Source organism: Anomaloglossus baeobatrachus, chromosome 9 (assembly GCF_048569485.1).
Source record: "Anomaloglossus baeobatrachus isolate aAnoBae1 chromosome 9, aAnoBae1.hap1, whole genome shotgun sequence".
NCBI lineage: Eukaryota > Metazoa > Chordata > Amphibia > Anura > Aromobatidae > Anomaloglossus > Anomaloglossus baeobatrachus.
This window is the reverse complement of record NC_134361.1, coordinates 165,505,415-165,523,572: the sequence shown is the minus strand read 5'-3', so window position 1 is coordinate 165,523,572 and position 18,158 is coordinate 165,505,415. Positions and strand designations below refer to the sequence as shown.

Below are 18,158 nucleotides of genomic sequence, written 5' to 3'. Positions count from 1 at the left end.
TTGGCTTGGGTGACAAAATGTCTTGTGTAGGCGTGGGTTTGTCTCCCTCTCGCTCTCTCTCCCTAAGATGTGTCCGGCATAGGCCAGGGTGCCACTCGAGGCCCAAACCAATTCTGGTTATCGCTTCTCGGCCTTTTGGCTAAGATCAAGTGTAGTATCTGTTCTTATCAGTTTAATATCTGATACGTCCCCTATCTGGGGACCATATATTAAATGGATTTTTAGAACAGGGAGATGGAAAAAGAGCTTGCTCTGTCCACTCCACGCATTGACCTGGTATTGCAGTACCTCCAGGAACGGTGCACCCCTTCTTAACCCAGTTTCCAAAAGCAGAACTCGATTCACCTGATTCATATTAGCCCGATTAGCGAATTGAAATGAATTTTTATCTAACACACTTTTTACTTGCTTTATTCATCCAAATAGCAAACTCATCACCACTCAACTTCACCAACTCTGCTATGTCCCGTGCAGTATCTTGTTGTCAGTCTAATCTAGATCATGTGTAATTGAATGGAATAGATCCCTTTTGGACAAAGTGGAGTCAGATGCTGCAGTGACCACAGGTGTGAGAGGATCTACAATTGGCATCTGGTGTTATCTCTCTGCTTCCACTCCAAATAAAGTTACCTGTTGTTACCTGAACGTCAAATACTAAGAATGGGCGGCCTATGAAAGAATTAGTACTTTCATTAAGTATACTAAACCGGCTAATTGGGAATAGACAAACTGTAAAAAGCCCTCTGAGAAAGCCCCTCTCTAACCTTTGTTAGTAAGCTTTTCTGTAGCCTGCCTGTTGATGTATTTTCGGTTTGAACAGTGCACAACATGAAGAGACGGAACACTGGCGGCTTGTCACAATGCCCCCCGATGACATCACAATAGCGCTGCTGCCTAGAAAACAAGCTGCGCAGAAGAAGTTGTTCTTTGGGTGGGAGGGTGGGCTAGTGGAAGGAGGGGGCAATCTCTTTTTTTCCCGGGTGGTAGGGGGATGACAGGAGAAGGGAAGCGGGTGGTGAGAAAGGTACAGAGGGCAGGGTTTGGGGGCTGGGAAGGAAAGGGAAAAGATTAGGGTTTGGGGATGATGAAAGGGCTTTCTACGGGTAAGGATGGCAAAGGGTGGCAGTGACGGAAAGTCAGGCAACCTGTCCTGTCCGTCTTTTTGTATCGTGAATTGGAAAGACTGCAAGGGGGAGGGGAGTTGCTTGCGCCCTAAAGGAGGAGTTATTCAGATTCATTGCAGTGGGCGGCGGCTGCAAAACGCACCATTCTTCTTGTTTTTGCTCTGCAAAGCAGCCTTTTCAAGGGTTGGCTTGGGTGACAAAATGTCTTGTGTAGGCGTGGGTTTGTCTCCCTCTCGCTCTCTCTCCCTAAGATGTGTCCGGCATAGGCCAGGGTGCCACTCGAGGCCCAAACCAATTCTGGTTATCGCTTCTCGGCCTTTTGGCTAAGATCAAGTGTAGTATCGTTCGAAAAGGTGGTTTAAGGCTCCGGCCACCTTAGTACAATGATGCAATGCACACTGGAAGGTTGCGCTTGTTAGTACTTTGGGAGGATAGTATATCCATCTAGAGGAAACCAGGGCCCTACCAGGATCGAGGCTATTAGACTGAGTAAGTGTGGGGGCTATGGTGCAATGTGCCCCAGGATTGACGACCCTGGAGTGAGTCTGAGCTTGCTGGCTTTGGACCCCGGCAAGCCTTGGGCTCTGTAGCACACCGTACCTTGCCCTTTCATACTTTCTGAGCATATTGCTCTATCCCGGCCTTCTGGCTAGGAAGGGAAATTTTTATAATCATGGTCGGAGGTCCGTTCAGCTTTGGGCTGAGAAACCAACACCCGGTTGGAGGTCCGGGTCAGCTTCGGCTGAGAAACCAACACCCGGTTGGAGGTCCGGGTCAGCTTCGGCTGAGAAACCAACACCTGGTTGGAGGTCCGGGTCAGCTTCGGCTGAGAAACCAACACCCGGTTGGAGGTCCGGTTAGCCTTGGGCTGAGAAACCAACACCGGTTGACGGTCCGGGCAGTTTCGGCTGCGAAACCAACAACTAGTAGCTCTCTACTCCACTTGGGTAAGATGCCTGGGTGGACGCTGGGAGCAACGACAAGGCTCAACCAGGCTTCGGCTTGGGGGAGCACCGAAGATCCCTGACCCTTGCTGTGGCCTTCTGGCTCGGAGGGACGGGGTTGATTTTTGGGGACCCTCTCCTCACGGAGGGGTCCACACGAATCCTAGCCTTTGCACTGTTTTTGGTGTGACTTCGGTCATGCATTTTTTGCGGTGCTTTGGAAAGCTTCATTAAATCAAAAATCTGTTCTTATCAGTTTAATATCTGATACGTCCCCTATCTGGGGACCATATATTAAATGGATTTTTAGAACAGGGAGATGGAAAAAGAGCTTGCTCTGTCCACTCCACGCATTGACCTGGTATTGCAGTACCTCCAGGAACGGTGCACCCCTTCTTAACCCAGTTTCCAAAAGCAGAACTCGATTCACCTGATTCATATTAGCCCGATTAGCGAATTGAAATGAATTTTTATCTAACACACTTTTTACTTGCTTTATTCATCCAAATAGCAAACTCATCACCACTCAACTTCACCAACTCTGCTATGTCCCGTGCAGTATCTTGTTGTCAGTCTAATCTAGATCATGTGTAATTGAATGGAATAGATCCCTTTTGGACAAAGTGGAGTCAGATGCTGCAGTGACCACAGGTGTGAGAGGATCTACAATTGGCATCTGGTGTTATCTCTCTGCTTCCACTCCAAATAAAGTTACCTGTTGTTACCTGAACGTCAAATACTAAGAATGGGCGGCCTATGAAAGAATTAGTACTTTCATTAAGTATACTAAACCGGCTAATTGGGAATAGACAAACTGTAAAAAGCCCTCTGAGAAAGCCCCTCTCTAACCTTTGTTAGTAAGCTTTTCTGTAGCCTGCCTGTTGATGTATTTTCGGTTTGAACAGTGCACAACATGAAGAGACGGAACACTGGCGGCTTGTCACAATGCCCCCCGATGACATCACAATAGCGCTGCTGCCTAGAAAACAAGCTGCGCAGAAGAAGTTGTTCTTTGGGTGGGAGGGTGGGCTAGTGGAAGGAGGGGGCAATCTCTTTTTTTCCCGGGTGGTAGGGGGATGACAGGAGAAGGGAAGCGGGTGGTGAGAAAGGTACAGAGGGCAGGGTTTGGGGGCTGGGAAGGAAAGGGAAAAGATTAGGGTTTGGGGATGATGAAAGGGCTTTCTACGGGTAAGGATGGCAAAGGGTGGCAGTGACGGAAAGTCAGGCAACCTGTCCTGTCCGTCTTTTTGTATCGTGAATTGGAAAGACTGCAAGGGGGAGGGGAGTTGCTTGCGCCCTAAAGGAGGAGTTATTCAGATTCATTGCAGTGGGCGGCGGCTGCAAAACGCACCATTCTTCTTGTTTTTGCTCTGCAAAGCAGCCTTTTCAAGGGTTGGCTTGGGTGACAAAATGTCTTGTGTAGGCGTGGGTTTGTCTCCCTCTCGCTCTCTCTCCCTAAGATGTGTCCGGCATAGGCCAGGGTGCCACTCGAGGCCCAAACCAATTCTGGTTATCGCTTCTCGGCCTTTTGGCTGCGATCTGGTGTTGGTAATCCTGCTAGCATCTGGTTGTAGCACATTAGGTGTCTGGGGTACCCCGCCTTTTGGCCTTAGGTGCGGGTCCCACTCTTGTAGTGGGATCCAATCCTCTGCTGCTTTTGGGAGGTGGGCTTAGTCCCCAGACAACGAGTTGCGATCGCTCAGCTGGATTATCTTTGGATTTTCCAGTGAGTATTTTGTTGCGGAAAATCCCCCGTTGCCATGGATGCGGATCCTGGCGATATTCCCACCTATGCTCGCCTAAAGCATACGGTACGGGTATACTTTGATAAAGGAGGGAGTGATGGTCGTGGCCTAAGATATGTCGTGGGAGAGGTGCTTGAACGCACCTTCTCAGTGCGTAAACAGGAAATCTTGGCCATCCAGGACTACCCTCGACGAGGTGTGTTCGATATTACCTTTACAGGAGAGGGTATCCACCGAGATTTCTGTACTAAAACTAAGGATCCGGATGTGATTTTCCAAAAGAAACCATCCCTTAAAGGTATAACTATTGTAGAACACAAAATTGACGATGTAAAGATTCTTATTGTTAAAATTTACTCTCCTTATGTGACTGAGACTGAGATTACTTCATTCCTTAATAATTTTTTTTCCAAGGTGGTGTGTCAAGGGAAGGTAATGAATGAATGTGGCATATGGAGTAGTAAATGGAGGTATGTTGTCACTTGTATTAAGGACCCTACGGTAGCAGGAGGTATACGTTTACCTCCAGCCCGTTTTAAAATAGGTAATACGAATGGCGACCTTTTTTTTAATGGTATGCCTCCCTTTTGTCGTAAATGTAAAAAATATGGACATTCTGATTGTGATGTGACTTGTGTTTCTTGTGGAGGTAAAGATCATAAGACTGATAAATGTCCAAAAGGAAGCATATGTACTAATTGTATGTCAAACACTCACTCTTTTTTCAAATGTCCCTACAGGAATGTCTGGGGAAAATCACGAGTGGAGAAGCCCTCGGCCCCTGACCAACCCTCGGCTGGTTCGGACAGGCCTGTGGGAAGGGAGGATGGAGAGAGAGACGGAGATGAGCCAAGCAAACAAACTCAGGCTGCAGAAGGCGTCCCCGTGTCGGATGAAATGGCGAAGGAAAGGAGGGAACGGCAGGGCAGAAGGCCGGAGGCGGCCTCCGTAGAGAGGCCAGAAGTATCTGCCAAAGGCCAATCCTCGTCTTCGTGTACTCCCGGGATGACTCCCAGATGCCAGACTTCTGGACCAAAGAGACGTAAGTTGCAGGGGTCTCAGAGGGAACCTGAGGTAGTACCCCCTCCGGACCCTCCGGATGATGGTGGGAACCCAATGGCGTGTCAGCAGGAGGGCGTTACCCTACCCTCTTCAGAAATGGAGATGGGGACTGGGGTGGCTGCCTCCGTGATCCCGGAGACCCCGGTCAATGTGCTGATTACACCCGAGGCGCGTGTGCTCGATGAGACTCTCCCTGACTATTCCCTTAAAGGAGATGGGATGGAGTGTCTGGAGCAGGGAGACGGGTCAGCTGACCAGATGCAAATTACTAGTATGAGAACTCAGTCTGTCCCGGGAGGTGTGCAGCCTGAGACGTTAACCAATGGGGAGTCCTCAGATACGGACTCCTTGCAAACGGTCATCTCCGACGATCTATCCTACTCTGAAGGAGACGTCTGAACCAGCTGAGGTAAGAGTTTAGAAATATTTAATTATCCTTCTTCTTTTCTCTTATGGCAGGGGTTAAGGGTGTGTCTCTAAATGTGAGAGGGCTTAAAACACAGGCAAAAAGGGTGGCGTTGTTTGATTTTCTTACTACCCTGACTGCAACTGTATTCTTTTTACAAGAGTGTTCTATATCACACAGTTTAAATTACCATGAGTATCAGAAAGATTGGACGTATGGACCCTCAGTGTGGTCGGGGTCAAATGGGTCCAAGTCAGCAGGGGTCGCCATTCTTTTTAGGGGGAATGCGTTTATTGATTCTGTTCAAGAGATTTTACCTGGCAGAATTTTATTAGTTCAAGCTGTTATTGATGGTTACAAATGGCAATTTTTAAATTTTTATGGATCCGCAGACAAGCAAGAAAGAGCTGAAATGTTAGATATGTTACCCTTATTTCTTAATGACTCTACCCCGATGGTTTTAGCAGGTGATTTTAATTGCATTCTCGGTGGTGAGAAAAGAATTTCCAGCGCAACAAGCAGAAATTATGATAAAACTTCTTTTATGCTTAGAAACATTGTGCTGGATTTTAGATTAAATGATGTTTTTAAGGAATGTAATAGAGATTTACCATTGCAGGACTGGGTGACATGGAGTAATGTTAACTGTAGCTCCAGGATTGATTTTATTTTCTGCTCAAAGTCCGTGCTGCCTTTTAAATGTGAGCTTCTAACTAATGCATTTTCTGACCATAAATTATTATCCTTTCATGTAAAACATGATGATTTTTTTAAAAAAGGGAAAGGTTCTTGGAAGTTAAATATCTCCCTTTTAGAAGACCCTCAAATTTTAACTGATTTTACTAATTTCTATTTATATTTTAAGAGAATAAGAGACCCTCGTATTCCCATCAGCAGGTGGTGGGAAAAAATGAAAAAAAATATAAAAGATTTTTTTATTAAGGCAGGAGCACAGAAGGTAAAGGAAAAGAGAGAATTTTATACCCAACTTACTACCAGGTTACAAACCTTATATAAATTAAGAAATAATGATATGGATGTGGAGAAAGATATTAGTGACCTAAAAAATGAAATCCACCACACACTAGAACAAAAAGGGAAAGAGCTTATTTTTCATGCTAAGGTTAAACATATTGAAAATAATGAAACTTGTTCGAGGTATTTTTTTAAATGTATGGTGGAAAAGCGGGTTTTTATCAACTCTATGGAAGGTGAACAAAATATAGAGGGGATTTTAGCCAAAGTGTATGAGTATTATTCTGAGCTTTTTAACACAAAAAGTATTGATAATTGTTTTACAGAAAGTATTTTAGATGATATTTCCATCAGTCTTGACCCTGTTTCACAAGAATTTTTAATACAGGACCTGAGTGAGGAAGAGGTATCAGACGCGGTGGGGAGTTTTAAGGCTGGTAAAGTACCGGGACCCGATGGCATACCTATAGAGTTTTATTCCACCTTTTATGACATTTTACAAGAGGATTTGTTTTCTGTTTTTAGTGAGGTTTTTAGAACAAAAATTCTCCCCACCTCATGGAGGAGGGGTGAGGTTTCCCTCATACATAAAATAGGAGACAAATCTAGTCTAAAAAATTGGAGACCTATCACTCTTTTAAATTGTGATTACAAAATACTGGCAAAAATATGTGCAACTAGATTGAAAAAAGTGATAGAGAATATAATTCATATAAATCAAGTGTGCGGTATACCGGGAAGGAGTGTGTGGGAAAACTTAAATTTAATCAAAGATGTGATTGATGACACAAAGTCAAGGGGGAGTCAGTTGGCGGTCCTGTCCTTAGACTTCGAGAAAGCCTTTGACAGAGTGTCACATCAGTTCCTATTTAAGGTTTTATCACGCATGGGAATACCTGAAGGATTTTTATTGTCTCTTAAAGCATTTTATCACAATTGTACAAGTAAAATTTTAGTTAATGGTTTTAAAACGAAGGAGGTGGTTTTAAACTCTGGGGTTAAACAAGGTTGCCCATTGTCCCCTTTATTATTTGTGTGTGCCCTTGAACCGTTACTTTGTGCTTTAAGGAGAGATAAACAGATCCGTGGTATCCCGTTGCCGGGGGGAGGTGGTTTGGAAGCTAAGGTAACGGGCTACATGGATGATGTGGTGGTAATTTGTAAAGATGCTCTGTCTATTAGGAAAGCGTTGAAACAGGTGGAATATTTTTGTTGTGGGTCCGGTTTTAAGGTTAATTTAAACAAAAGCGGTATTCTAAATGTGGGGAATATGACACTAAATGATATTCCAGTACCTGAATGTGATTCTGTGAAGATTTTAGGGGTGATTTTTAATGAGACAAATAAAGGGAAAGAAAGTTGGGAGGTCATTGCACAAAAGGTGAATCAAAAGCTGTGTATGTGGAGGCTACGAAAGCTGACGATGGAGGGGAAGGTTCTAATTATAAAAATGGTCATTCTTCCTTTGTTGTTGTATTTGAGCCTTGTCTTCCCCCCTCCCACACGAATTTTTAACCAGATCATCAAAGCGTGTTTTACTTTTTTTTGGAATTCGAAGATGGAGAAATTAAAAAGAGAAGTGGTAATTAAACCTAAAGAAAAAGGTGGTAAAGATTTTCCAGATTTTAGAGCTTTTGTTTATATAAGGTTTTTTGTTTTGTGTTGTAATGCCCTTTCAAAATCTAACTACTGGTCATATTTTATTCGTTTCAATACGGGTTATTTTATGAGACGTTTTGGTTGGTTCCAAACGGTTTTAAGTTCCCCGTACGCTTTTAATATGCCAGATAGTTATGTCATTTTGGAAACTATTGTTAATTCTTATGATTTGAAAGGGAAAATTGTAGAGGATATAAAAGACAGCAAGAAGATTTTAAAGTGTTTTAAGGATAAACAGCCAATAGCACAGATCGGGAATTTTAATGAAGTTAAGTGTGTTGAAATATTTCAAAATATTAATGCAGCGTACCTTTTTAATTCCCAGAAGGACCTGGCCTGGAGCTGTGTGCATGATTGTCTTCCATGCAGAGCATTCCAACACAGAAGAGGACTTGTGACTACTGCCAGATGTCCAAGGGAAAGATGCTTCGGAGATGAGACGGTACTACATATTTTATGGACTTGTTCTTTTGCACGACAAATATGGACACGAATTTTTCCTTTATTGCAAAAAATGACGGACATCAGAGATTTGACTTTTGAGACTGTTTTATTCGGGTATGTGGAATGTCCCACCGTCAATAAGAAGATCATCGCATGGAAGACAATCAGCACAGTCAAGGAAGCTCTGTGGAAGGCCAGGAACATCCTTCTTTTTAAGCATGATGTTTTATCTGTGCAGGATGTTATAGATTTGGCTTTTAGTGATATGTATCTGTATTATATTCTGGACAAGAAGATGAATGTCATTTTATCGAAACAGTGGTTTGTAAAGGAGTGGAACTCCGCAATTTAAAGGACCAATTTTTGTATGTAGTTTATATGTTGAGTGTAAAGGAATTGTGGATAGTGTTCTTTATAGGAGTGAAGCCCTGCACTGTAAAGGACTTGTAATATGTAGACTGCTTACTATATGTAAAACAAATGTAAATGATGTTTTGATATTCTGTAATTGAGATACAGATGTAATCACAGACAAGGTTGTAAATTGGAATATTTTTAATGTAATGTACTTTTATATCCAATAATAAACGGGTGTACCTTTGTTTTAGGTACTTCCAAGTTAAAAAAAAATCTGTTCTTATCAGTTTAATATCTGATACGTCCCCTATCTGGGGACCATATATTAAATGGATTTTTAGAACAGGGAGATGGAAAAAGAGCTTGCTCTGTCCACTCCACGCATTGACCTGGTATTGCAGTACCTCCAGGAACGGTGCACCCCTTCTTAACCCAGTTTCCAAAAGCAGAACTCGATTCACCTGATTCATATTAGCCCGATTAGCGAATTGAAATGAATTTTTATCTAACACACTTTTTACTTGCTTTATTCATCCAAATAGCAAACTCATCACCACTCAACTTCACCAACTCTGCTATGTCCCGTGCAGTATCTTGTTGTCAGTCTAATCTAGATCATGTGTAATTGAATGGAATAGATCCCTTTTGGACAAAGTGGAGTCAGATGCTGCAGTGACCACAGGTGTGAGAGGATCTACAATTGGCATCTGGTGTTATCTCTCTGCTTCCACTCCAAATAAAGTTACCTGTTGTTACCTGAACGTCAAATACTAAGAATGGGCGGCCTATGAAAGAATTAGTACTTTCATTAAGTATACTAAACCGGCTAATTGGGAATAGACAAACTGTAAAAAGCCCTCTGAGAAAGCCCCTCTCTAACCTTTGTTAGTAAGCTTTTCTGTAGCCTGCCTGTTGATGTATTTTCGGTTTGAACAGTGCACAACATGAAGAGACGGAACACTGGCGGCTTGTCACAATGCCCCCCGATGACATCACAATAGCGCTGCTGCCTAGAAAACAAGCTGCGCAGAAGAAGTTGTTCTTTGGGTGGGAGGGTGGGCTAGTGGAAGGAGGGGGCAATCTCTTTTTTTCCCGGGTGGTAGGGGGATGACAGGAGAAGGGAAGCGGGTGGTGAGAAAGGTACAGAGGGCAGGGTTTGGGGGCTGGGAAGGAAAGGGAAAAGATTAGGGTTTGGGGATGATGAAAGGGCTTTCTACGGGTAAGGATGGCAAAGGGTGGCAGTGACGGAAAGTCAGGCAACCTGTCCTGTCCGTCTTTTTGTATCGTGAATTGGAAAGACTGCAAGGGGGAGGGGAGTTGCTTGCGCCCTAAAGGAGGAGTTATTCAGATTCATTGCAGTGGGCGGCGGCTGCAAAACGCACCATTCTTCTTGTTTTTGCTCTGCAAAGCAGCCTTTTCAAGGGTTGGCTTGGGTGACAAAATGTCTTGTGTAGGCGTGGGTTTGTCTCCCTCTCGCTCTCTCTCCCTAAGATGTGTCCGGCATAGGCCAGGGTGCCACTCGAGGCCCAAACCAATTCTGGTTATCGCTTCTCGGCCTTTTGGCTAAGATCAAGTGTAGTATCTGTTCTTATCAGTTTAATATCTGATACGTCCCCTATCTGGGGACCATATATTAAATGGATTTTTAGAACAGGGAGATGGAAAAAGAGCTTGCTCTGTCCACTCCACGCATTGACCTGGTATTGCAGTACCTCCAGGAACGGTGCACCCCTTCTTAACCCAGTTTCCAAAAGCAGAACTCGATTCACCTGATTCATATTAGCCCGATTAGCGAATTGAAATGAATTTTTATCTAACACACTTTTTACTTGCTTTATTCATCCAAATAGCAAACTCATCACCACTCAACTTCACCAACTCTGCTATGTCCCGTGCAGTATCTTGTTGTCAGTCTAATCTAGATCATGTGTAATTGAATGGAATAGATCCCTTTTGGACAAAGTGGAGTCAGATGCTGCAGTGACCACAGGTGTGAGAGGATCTACAATTGGCATCTGGTGTTATCTCTCTGCTTCCACTCCAAATAAAGTTACCTGTTGTTACCTGAACGTCAAATACTAAGAATGGGCGGCCTATGAAAGAATTAGTACTTTCATTAAGTATACTAAACCGGCTAATTGGGAATAGACAAACTGTAAAAAGCCCTCTGAGAAAGCCCCTCTCTAACCTTTGTTAGTAAGCTTTTCTGTAGCCTGCCTGTTGATGTATTTTCGGTTTGAACAGTGCACAACATGAAGAGACGGAACACTGGCGGCTTGTCACAATGCCCCCCGATGACATCACAATAGCGCTGCTGCCTAGAAAACAAGCTGCGCAGAAGAAGTTGTTCTTTGGGTGGGAGGGTGGGCTAGTGGAAGGAGGGGGCAATCTCTTTTTTTCCCGGGTGGTAGGGGGATGACAGGAGAAGGGAAGCGGGTGGTGAGAAAGGTACAGAGGGCAGGGTTTGGGGGCTGGGAAGGAAAGGGAAAAGATTAGGGTTTGGGGATGATGAAAGGGCTTTCTACGGGTAAGGATGGCAAAGGGTGGCAGTGACGGAAAGTCAGGCAACCTGTCCTGTCCGTCTTTTTGTATCGTGAATTGGAAAGACTGCAAGGGGGAGGGGAGTTGCTTGCGCCCTAAAGGAGGAGTTATTCAGATTCATTGCAGTGGGCGGCGGCTGCAAAACGCACCATTCTTCTTGTTTTTGCTCTGCAAAGCAGCCTTTTCAAGGGTTGGCTTGGGTGACAAAATGTCTTGTGTAGGCGTGGGTTTGTCTCCCTCTCGCTCTCTCTCCCTAAGATGTGTCCGGCATAGGCCAGGGTGCCACTCGAGGCCCAAACCAATTCTGGTTATCGCTTCTCGGCCTTTTGGCTAAGATCAAGTGTAGTATCTGTTCTTATCAGTTTAATATCTGATACGTCCCCTATCTGGGGACCATATATTAAATGGATTTTTAGAACAGGGAGATGGAAAAAGAGCTTGCTCTGTCCACTCCACGCATTGACCTGGTATTGCAGTACCTCCAGGAACGGTGCACCCCTTCTTAACCCAGTTTCCAAAAGCAGAACTCGATTCACCTGATTCATATTAGCCCGATTAGCGAATTGAAATGAATTTTTATCTAACACACTTTTTACTTGCTTTATTCATCCAAATAGCAAACTCATCACCACTCAACTTCACCAACTCTGCTATGTCCCGTGCAGTATCTTGTTGTCAGTCTAATCTAGATCATGTGTAATTGAATGGAATAGATCCCTTTTGGACAAAGTGGAGTCAGATGCTGCAGTGACCACAGGTGTGAGAGGATCTACAATTGGCATCTGGTGTTATCTCTCTGCTTCCACTCCAAATAAAGTTACCTGTTGTTACCTGAACGTCAAATACTAAGAATGGGCGGCCTATGAAAGAATTAGTACTTTCATTAAGTATACTAAACCGGCTAATTGGGAATAGACAAACTGTAAAAAGCCCTCTGAGAAAGCCCCTCTCTAACCTTTGTTAGTAAGCTTTTCTGTAGCCTGCCTGTTGATGTATTTTCGGTTTGAACAGTGCACAACATGAAGAGACGGAACACTGGCGGCTTGTCACAATGCCCCCCGATGACATCACAATAGCGCTGCTGCCTAGAAAACAAGCTGCGCAGAAGAAGTTGTTCTTTGGGTGGGAGGGTGGGCTAGTGGAAGGAGGGGGCAATCTCTTTTTTTCCCGGGTGGTAGGGGGATGACAGGAGAAGGGAAGCGGGTGGTGAGAAAGGTACAGAGGGCAGGGTTTGGGGGCTGGGAAGGAAAGGGAAAAGATTAGGGTTTGGGGATGATGAAAGGGCTTTCTACGGGTAAGGATGGCAAAGGGTGGCAGTGACGGAAAGTCAGGCAACCTGTCCTGTCCGTCTTTTTGTATCGTGAATTGGAAAGACTGCAAGGGGGAGGGGAGTTGCTTGCGCCCTAAAGGAGGAGTTATTCAGATTCATTGCAGTGGGCGGCGGCTGCAAAACGCACCATTCTTCTTGTTTTTGCTCTGCAAAGCAGCCTTTTCAAGGGTTGGCTTGGGTGACAAAATGTCTTGTGTAGGCGTGGGTTTGTCTCCCTCTCGCTCTCTCTCCCTAAGATGTGTCCGGCATAGGCCAGGGTGCCACTCGAGGCCCAAACCAATTCTGGTTATCGCTTCTCGGCCTTTTGGCTAAGATCAAGTGTAGTATCATTCGAAAAGGTGGTTTAAGGCTCCGGCCACCTTAGTACAATGATGCAATGCACACTGGAAGGTTGCGCTTGTTAGTACTTTGGGAGGATAGTATATCCATCTAGAGGAAACCATGGCCCTACCAGGATCGAGGCTATTAGACTGAGTAAGTGTGGGGGTTATGGTGCAGTGTGCCCCAGGAATGGACACCCTGGAGGGAGTCTGAACTTGCTAGGTTGGGACCCTGGTAAGCCTCAGACTCTGTCGCACGCCGCGCCTTGCCTATTCATACTTTCCAAGCATATTGCCCTATCCCGGCCTTCTGGCTAAGAAGGGAAATTTTTATAATCCCGGTCGGAGGTCCGGTCAGCTTTGGGCTGAGAAACCAACACCCGGTTGGAGGTCCGGGTCAGCTTTGGCTGAGAAACCAACACCCGGTTGGAGGTCCGGTTAGCCTTGGGCTGAGAAACCAACACCCGGTTGGAGGTCCGGTCAGCCTTGGGCTGAGAAACCAACACCCGGTTGGAGGTCCGGTCAGCCTTGGGCTGAGAAACCAACACCGGTTGACGGTCCGGGCAGTCTCGGCTGCGAAACCAACGACTAGTAGCTTCCTACTCCACTTGGGTAAGATGCCTCGGTGGACGCTGGGAGCAACAACAAGGCTCAACCAGGCTTCGGCTTGGGGGAGCACCGAAGATCCCTGACCCTCGCTGTGGCCTTCTGGCTCGGAGGGACGGGGTTGATTTTTGGGGATCCTCTTCTCACGGAGGGGTCCACACGAATCCTAGCCTTTGCACTGTTTTTGGTGCGACTTCGGTCATGCATTTTTGCGGTGCTTTGGAAAGCTTCATTAAATCAAAATCTGTTCTTATCAGTTTAATATCTGATACGTCCCCTATCTGGGGACCATATATTAAATGGATTTTTAGAACAGGGAGATGGAAAAAGAGCTTGCTCTGTCCACTCCACGCATTGACCTGGTATTGCAGTACCTCCAGGAACGGTGCACCCCTTCTTAACCCAGTTTCCAAAAGCAGAACTCGATTCACCTGATTCATATTAGCCCGATTAGCGAATTGAAATGAATTTTTATCTAACACACTTTTTACTTGCTTTATTCATCCAAATAGCAAACTCATCACCACTCAACTTCACCAACTCTGCTATGTCCCGTGCAGTATCTTGTTGTCAGTCTAATCTAGATCATGTGTAATTGAATGGAATAGATCCCTTTTGGACAAAGTGGAGTCAGATGCTGCAGTGACCACAGGTGTGAGAGGATCTACAATTGGCATCTGGTGTTATCTCTCTGCTTCCACTCCAAATAAAGTTACCTGTTGTTACCTGAACGTCAAATACTAAGAATGGGCGGCCTATGAAAGAATTAGTACTTTCATTAAGTATACTAAACCGGCTAATTGGGAATAGACAAACTGTAAAAAGCCCTCTGAGAAAGCCCCTCTCTAACCTTTGTTAGTAAGCTTTTCTGTAGCCTGCCTGTTGATGTATTTTCGGTTTGAACAGTGCACAACATGAAGAGACGGAACACTGGCGGCTTGTCACAATGCCCCCCGATGACATCACAATAGCGCTGCTGCCTAGAAAACAAGCTGCGCAGAAGAAGTTGTTCTTTGGGTGGGAGGGTGGGCTAGTGGAAGGAGGGGGCAATCTCTTTTTTTCCCGGGTGGTAGGGGGATGACAGGAGAAGGGAAGCGGGTGGTGAGAAAGGTACAGAGGGCAGGGTTTGGGGGCTGGGAAGGAAAGGGAAAAGATTAGGGTTTGGGGATGATGAAAGGGCTTTCTACGGGTAAGGATGGCAAAGGGTGGCAGTGACGGAAAGTCAGGCAACCTGTCCTGTCCGTCTTTTTGTATCGTGAATTGGAAAGACTGCAAGGGGGAGGGGAGTTGCTTGCGCCCTAAAGGAGGAGTTATTCAGATTCATTGCAGTGGGCGGCGGCTGCAAAACGCACCATTCTTCTTGTTTTTGCTCTGCAAAGCAGCCTTTTCAAGGGTTGGCTTGGGTGACAAAATGTCTTGTGTAGGCGTGGGTTTGTCTCCCTCTCGCTCTCTCTCCCTAAGATGTGTCCGGCATAGGCCAGGGTGCCACTCGAGGCCCAAACCAATTCTGGTTATCGCTTCTCGGCCTTTTGGCTAAGATCAAGTGTAGTATCTGTTCTTATCAGTTTAATATCTGATACGTCCCCTATCTGGGGACCATATATTAAATGGATTTTTAGAACAGGGAGATGGAAAAAGAGCTTGCTCTGTCCACTCCACGCATTGACCTGGTATTGCAGTACCTCCAGGAACGGTGCACCCCTTCTTAACCCAGTTTCCAAAAGCAGAACTCGATTCACCTGATTCATATTAGCCCGATTAGCGAATTGAAATGAATTTTTATCTAACACACTTTTTACTTGCTTTATTCATCCAAATAGCAAACTCATCACCACTCAACTTCACCAACTCTGCTATGTCCCGTGCAGTATCTTGTTGTCAGTCTAATCTAGATCATGTGTAATTGAATGGAATAGATCCCTTTTGGACAAAGTGGAGTCAGATGCTGCAGTGACCACAGGTGTGAGAGGATCTACAATTGGCATCTGGTGTTATCTCTCTGCTTCCACTCCAAATAAAGTTACCTGTTGTTACCTGAACGTCAAATACTAAGAATGGGCGGCCTATGAAAGAATTAGTACTTTCATTAAGTATACTAAACCGGCTAATTGGGAATAGACAAACTGTAAAAAGCCCTCTGAGAAAGCCCCTCTCTAACCTTTGTTAGTAAGCTTTTCTGTAGCCTGCCTGTTGATGTATTTTCGGTTTGAACAGTGCACAACATGAAGAGACGGAACACTGGCGGCTTGTCACAATGCCCCCCGATGACATCACAATAGCGCTGCTGCCTAGAAAACAAGCTGCGCAGAAGAAGTTGTTCTTTGGGTGGGAGGGTGGGCTAGTGGAAGGAGGGGGCAATCTCTTTTTTTCCCGGGTGGTAGGGGGATGACAGGAGAAGGGAAGCGGGTGGTGAGAAAGGTACAGAGGGCAGGGTTTGGGGGCTGGGAAGGAAAGGGAAAAGATTAGGGTTTGGGGATGATGAAAGGGCTTTCTACGGGTAAGGATGGCAAAGGGTGGCAGTGACGGAAAGTCAGGCAACCTGTCCTGTCCGTCTTTTTGTATCGTGAATTGGAAAGACTGCAAGGGGGAGGGGAGTTGCTTGCGCCCTAAAGGAGGAGTTATTCAGATTCATTGCAGTGGGCGGCGGCTGCAAAACGCACCATTCTTCTTGTTTTTGCTCTGCAAAGCAGCCTTTTCAAGGGTTGGCTTGGGTGACAAAATGTCTTGTGTAGGCGTGGGTTTGTCTCCCTCTCGCTCTCTCCCTAAGATGTGTCCGGCATAGGCCAGGGTGCCACTCGAGGCCCAAACCAATTCTGGTTATCGCTTCTCGGCCTTTTGGCTAAGATCAAGTGTAGTATCATTCGAAAAGGTGGTTTAAGGCTCCGGCCACCTTAGTACAATGATGCAATGCACACTGGAAGGTTGCGCTTGTTAGTACTTTGGGAGGATAGTATATCCATCTAGAGGAAACCATGGCCCTACCAGGATCGAGGCTATTAGACTGAGTAAGTGTGGGGGTTATGGTGCAGTGTGCCCCAGGAATGGACACCCTGGAGGGAGTCTGAACTTGCTAGGTTGGGACCCTGGTAAGCCTCAGACTCTGTCGCACGCCGCGCCTTGCCTATTCATACTTTCCAAGCATATTGCCCTATCCCGGCCTTCTGGCTAAGAAGGGAAATTTTTATAATCCCGGTCGGAGGTCCGGTCAGCTTTGGGCTGAGAAACCAACACCCGGTTGGAGGTCCGGGTCAGCTTTGGCTGAGAAACCAACACCCGGTTGGAGGTCCGGTTAGCCTTGGGCTGAGAAACCAACACCCGGTTGGAGGTCCGGTCAGCCTTGGGCTGAGAAACCAACACCCGGTTGGAGGTCCGGTCAGCCTTGGGCTGAGAAACCAACACCGGTTGACGGTCCGGGCAGTCTCGGCTGCGAAACCAACGACTAGTAGCTTCCTACTCCACTTGGGTAAGATGCCTCGGTGGACGCTGGGAGCAACAACAAGGCTCAACCAGGCTTCGGCTTGGGGGAGCACCGAAGATCCCTGACCCTCGCTGTGGCCTTCTGGCTCGGAGGGACGGGGTTGATTTTTGGGGATCCTCTTCTCACGGAGGGGTCCACACGAATCCTAGCCTTTGCACTGTTTTTGGTGCGACTTCGGTCATGCATTTTTGCGGTGCTTTGGAAAGCTTCATTAAATCAAAATCTGTTCTTATCAGTTTAATATCTGATACGTCCCCTATCTGGGGACCATATATTAAATGGATTTTTAGAACAGGGAGATGGAAAAAGAGCTTGCTCTGTCCACTCCACGCATTGACCTGGTATTGCAGTACCTCCAGGAACGGTGCACCCCTTCTTAACCCAGTTTCCAAAAGCAGAACTCGATTCACCTGATTCATATTAGCCCGATTAGCGAATTGAAATGAATTTTTATCTAACACACTTTTTACTTGCTTTATTCATCCAAATAGCAAACTCATCACCACTCAACTTCACCAACTCTGCTATGTCCCGTGCAGTATCTTGTTGTCAGTCTAATCTAGATCATGTGTAATTGAATGGAATAGATCCCTTTTGGACAAAGTGGAGTCAGATGCTGCAGTGACCACAGGTGTGAGAGGATCTACAATTGGCATCTGGTGTTATCTCTCTGCTTCCACTCCAAATAAAGTTACCTGTTGTTACCTGAACGTCAAATACTAAGAATGGGCGGCCTATGAAAGAATTAGTACTTTCATTAAGTATACTAAACCGGCTAATTGGGAATAGACAAACTGTAAAAAGCCCTCTGAGAAAGCCCCTCTCTAACCTTTGTTAGTAAGCTTTTCTGTAGCCTGCCTGTTGATGTATTTTCGGTTTGAACAGTGCACAACATGAAGAGACGGAACACTGGCGGCTTGTCACAATGCCCCCCGATGACATCACAATAGCGCTGCTGCCTAGAAAACAAGCTGCGCAGAAGAAGTTGTTCTTTGGGTGGGAGGGTGGGCTAGTGGAAGGAGGGGGCAATCTCTTTTTTTCCCGGGTGGTAGGGGGATGACAGGAGAAGGGAAGCGGGTGGTGAGAAAGGTACAGAGGGCAGGGTTTGGGGGCTGGGAAGGAAAGGGAAAAGATTAGGGTTTGGGGATGATGAAAGGGCTTTCTACG

General features: G+C 45.7%; 8 non-coding genes and 3 pseudogenes across 8 annotated transcripts; all 11 read left to right on the top strand.

Moving 5' to 3' along the window:
• The first annotated feature begins 119 nt into the window (after window positions 1–119).
• On the top strand, window positions 120–310 carry LOC142252291 (U2 spliceosomal RNA). The gene has a single exon (XR_012725676.1). It is a non-coding gene; the product is annotated as a U2 spliceosomal RNA (small nuclear RNA).
• A 1,117-nt stretch (window positions 311–1,427) lies between these two features.
• LOC142253746 (U2 spliceosomal RNA) lies at window positions 1,428–1,569 on the top strand (annotated as a pseudogene).
• A 701-nt stretch (window positions 1,570–2,270) lies between these two features.
• Window positions 2,271–2,463, top strand: LOC142253057 (U2 spliceosomal RNA). Its single transcript, XR_012726379.1, has one exon. It is a non-coding gene; the product is annotated as a U2 spliceosomal RNA (small nuclear RNA).
• A 6,491-nt stretch (window positions 2,464–8,954) lies between these two features.
• LOC142253335 (U2 spliceosomal RNA) lies at window positions 8,955–9,142 on the top strand. Its single transcript, XR_012726634.1, has one exon. It is a non-coding gene; the product is annotated as a U2 spliceosomal RNA (small nuclear RNA).
• A 1,117-nt stretch (window positions 9,143–10,259) lies between these two features.
• On the top strand, window positions 10,260–10,450 carry LOC142252290 (U2 spliceosomal RNA). Its single transcript, XR_012725675.1, has one exon. It is a non-coding gene; the product is annotated as a U2 spliceosomal RNA (small nuclear RNA).
• Window positions 10,451–11,567: 1,117 nt separating this feature from the next.
• On the top strand, window positions 11,568–11,758 carry LOC142252288 (U2 spliceosomal RNA). Its single transcript, XR_012725674.1, has one exon. It is a non-coding gene; the product is annotated as a U2 spliceosomal RNA (small nuclear RNA).
• A 1,117-nt stretch (window positions 11,759–12,875) lies between these two features.
• On the top strand, window positions 12,876–13,017 carry LOC142253752 (U2 spliceosomal RNA; annotated as a pseudogene).
• A 697-nt stretch (window positions 13,018–13,714) lies between these two features.
• Window positions 13,715–13,909, top strand: LOC142253084 (U2 spliceosomal RNA). The gene has a single exon (XR_012726404.1). It is a non-coding gene; the product is annotated as a U2 spliceosomal RNA (small nuclear RNA).
• Window positions 13,910–15,026: 1,117 nt separating this feature from the next.
• On the top strand, window positions 15,027–15,217 carry LOC142252287 (U2 spliceosomal RNA). The gene has a single exon (XR_012725673.1). It is a non-coding gene; the product is annotated as a U2 spliceosomal RNA (small nuclear RNA).
• A 1,115-nt stretch (window positions 15,218–16,332) lies between these two features.
• Window positions 16,333–16,474, top strand: LOC142253751 (U2 spliceosomal RNA; annotated as a pseudogene).
• Window positions 16,475–17,171: 697 nt separating this feature from the next.
• Window positions 17,172–17,366, top strand: LOC142253082 (U2 spliceosomal RNA). Its single transcript, XR_012726402.1, has one exon. It is a non-coding gene; the product is annotated as a U2 spliceosomal RNA (small nuclear RNA).
• Window positions 17,367–18,158: the final 792 nt, after the last annotated feature.